Source organism: Mus musculus, chromosome 13 (genome assembly GCF_000001635.26).
Source record: "Mus musculus strain C57BL/6J chromosome 13, GRCm38.p6 C57BL/6J".
In the NCBI taxonomy this organism is placed as follows: Eukaryota; Metazoa; Chordata; class Mammalia; order Rodentia; family Muridae; genus Mus; species Mus musculus.
This window is the reverse complement of record NC_000079.6, coordinates 68,452,485-68,455,909: the sequence shown is the minus strand read 5'-3', so window position 1 is coordinate 68,455,909 and position 3,425 is coordinate 68,452,485.

Here is a 3,425-nt window from a genome sequence, read left to right as displayed (position 1 = left end):
GTTACAGAGACAAAGTTTGGAGCTGAGATGAAAGGATGGACCATGTAGAGACTGCCTTATCCAGGGATCCACCCCATAATCAGCATCCAAACGCTGACACCATTGCATACACTAGCAAGATTTTATCGAAAGGACCCAGATGTAGCTGTCTCTTGTGAGACTATGCTGGGGCCTAGCAAACACAGAAGTGGATGCCCACAGTCAGCTAATGGATGGATCACAGGGCTCCCAATGGAGGAGCTAGAGAAAGTACCCAAGGAGCTAAAGGGATCTGCAACCCTATAGGTGGATCAACATTATGAACTAACCAGTACCCCGGAGCTCTTGACTCTAGCTGCATATGTATTAAAAGATGGCCTAGTCTGCCATCACTGGAAAGAGATGCCCATTGGACACACAAACTTTATATGCCCCAGAACAGGGGAATGCCAGGGCCAAAAAGGGGGAGTGGGCGGGTAGGGGAGTGGGGGTGGGTGGGTATGGGGGACTTTTGATATAGCATTGGAAATGTAAATGAGCTAAATACCTAATAAAAAATGGAAAGAAAAAAAAAGAAATATCCAATATTCACCTGTGAGATGTTTAGCTGGGCACCTCTTCCTCGACAGTAGGAGCATCTTCTCCTTCAGCAGAGGTTACCTTTTCATGGTTTTCAAAGTGCAGGAAGAATGGAGAGCTGAGATGGCCTACAAGTTAATATATAGATTTTTTTCATTTGTAGAATCTCTGTCCCCATTTTCCAGAAGGGTGACACATCCAAACAGGCATATTTGTGTGGTGGCGGGCCGAGTATGGTGATTGTACCCATCCTCAGGGACATTTCGTTATTCTTTACAGCACGGTCTGCATTTGCTGTCACGTTTTTTTCTTTTAGCCATTCTGACTGGTGTGAGGTGGATTTGAAAGATCCTGACAGAAAGTAAAAGGTCACAGAAGCCCTGAAATTGGCAAAATAGATTTCATTGTTAGCAGAAGTAGCTTCAATGATTTAGAAATATAGAGGTGCACAATGCTGTGTCCACTCCTTGAACCCGTGTGTCTGCCAATGTTTTGACAGTTCCTTGAACCCAGGTGTGTGCCCACTGCTGCACCTCACTGCCAGATGTTTGTGATATTGGTTGCTGGGAAAGAGTAGAAAAATCTCCCCAGCAACCACAGCTGGGCCAATCCTGAGTTGCTACACCTGCACCAGACTCTTTCCTTGTTTCCCTCCTATACCCATTTCTTGAGAATAGACTCCTGGAGTCTTTCATTTAGGGGCTCCTCCTGGGATTGGTGTGACCACCCACTTCTCCGAAGACCTACTTGGTGGTGAAATTTTTTGTCTAAAAATATTTCTGTGACCCAGTGTGGTTCAGTTCTGAAATTTGCAGCCGCAACATTTCTTGAGAAATGGAGACTTTTTCCTTGGAATAAGGCACTGAGTGTGAACAGTAGATGTACTGGAATCAAGGGCTGCTGTACGGGACCCCCTGCGTGAGGGGAAGGACTCCAGGAGTCCTTTTGGAGCGGGGAGTGCACTTTCCCGACCTTCTGCATTTCTGAGTTGGTTTTGTCTGACCATTAGAAAACTGGCATCTGTCAGTGTGTTTATGAGTGTTTTCTGTGTTTGTTTCGTGTTTTACATGGTGTCAATGATGGGGCAGACTGTAACGCCACCCCTAAGTTTGACTTTAGGCCACTGCACTGAAGTTAGATCAAGGGCCCATAATCTTTAATTAGAAAATAAGAAGGGACCATGGCAGACATTTTGTGCCTCCGAGTGGCCGACTTTTCATTTAAAATGGTCACTGGAGGGGACTTTTGGTTTGACTCTTATCTTTGAATTTAAAGCCATTGTTTTTCAGAGAGGACCTGGGTCCCACCGGGATCAACAGCCTTACCTCGTCCAGAATTCACTGTCATAAATCAAACCATAGTTTCCCTGTGCATCTCAGAGCCCTCCTCCCCGTTGCTCCCATATGCGCGGGTGGGTCAGCACAGTGCCCTCTCTTTCTGCCCTAAGAAGCAGTAAGAAGCAGTAAGGGGCAGTGGCAGTGAGGACCCTGCCTGGACCAGCACACTTTTTGGCCTGGTGATGAGAAGGCATGGGGCTCCTTCTCCAGCTGCTCCCACTTTCCTGGCAAAGTGCAGCCCTAAGCCTGAACAGAACTGAAACCATAGGCTCCGCCTGAAACAGAGCCTCCTCTTAAACCCACAGGTCCCCCCAAGATCTATTCTGAAATTGAAGGGCCTCCTGAGTGGCCAGAGTCCCCTCCCACTCTGCCCTATTTTCTGCCTCCACAGGTCCTTGCTCCTGGGTTTGGGATTGCTGGTGGCAGTTGGTGGATCAAGGACTGATGGCTGGGACCCAGAGCCAACAAACCCAGAGTCCCCCAGCAGATAGAGCTCCTGACACCACTTCTTCCTTTTCCTTTGAGAGCTCTAGGTGACCTGCCCACAGACCCTCAGTCTCTACAGACCCTCCAATATTAGTCTTTTGTAATCAGCTGATCTGTATAATTGGAACGCTGGGTTCCCTCTGGACTGGCCAGATTAGAACTACAAGATGGCTCAAGGTAGGGAGAGGTTGCCAGGTTACCGGCTGTGCTCTAGTCTAAAGGGAGCTATGAGATGCCACACCAATTTTCCTCAGGTGAGAGAAGTAATGCAGGACCCTACAGAGCCCCTCTCTGTTTTTCTAGAAAGATTGATAGAAGCTTATAGATACTATACTCCTTTTAACCCGACCTCTGAGGGTCAACAAGCCGCGGTTGCTATGGCTTTTAAAGATTACATGCCATGGCTTTACAAGATTTAGTCAGGGAGATAGAAAAGATGTATCACAAGAGAGGGAGAATAAGAGGAAAAGAAGACAGGAGAGGAATTTAAGCAGGATTTTGGCCGCAGTACTAGGGGAACATGAAGGAAGGAACAGGCCAGAGAATAGACAGATAGGGTACCTGGGCAACAAGGAACCCAGACCTGAAGGAAGAAGATCTGTCCAGAAGATTTTAGAGAAGGACCAATGTGCCTATTGCAAGGAAAAAGGACATTTGGCACGGGAATGCCCAAAGAAGAAGGGAAGGGCCCCTAAGGTCCTGACTCTGAAAGATGATGAATAGGGGAGATGGGGCTTGGACCCCTTCCCTGAGCCTAGGGTAACCCTGATGGTGGGGGGATCCCATGGACTTTTTAATTGACACAGGGGCAGAGCATTCTGTGTTGAAACATCCACTGGGAAAATTAAAAAATAAAAGAACCACAGTGATTGGAGCCACTGGTCAGAAACAATACCCCTGGACCACTGCACGCACTGTAGATTTGGGGGAAGGCCAAGTGAGTCATTCCTTCTTGGTCATTCCTGAGTGTCCCACACCGCGTCTAGGAAGACATCTTCTGCCTAAATTAAAGGCCCAGATTAGATTTACCCAAAAAGGGATGAG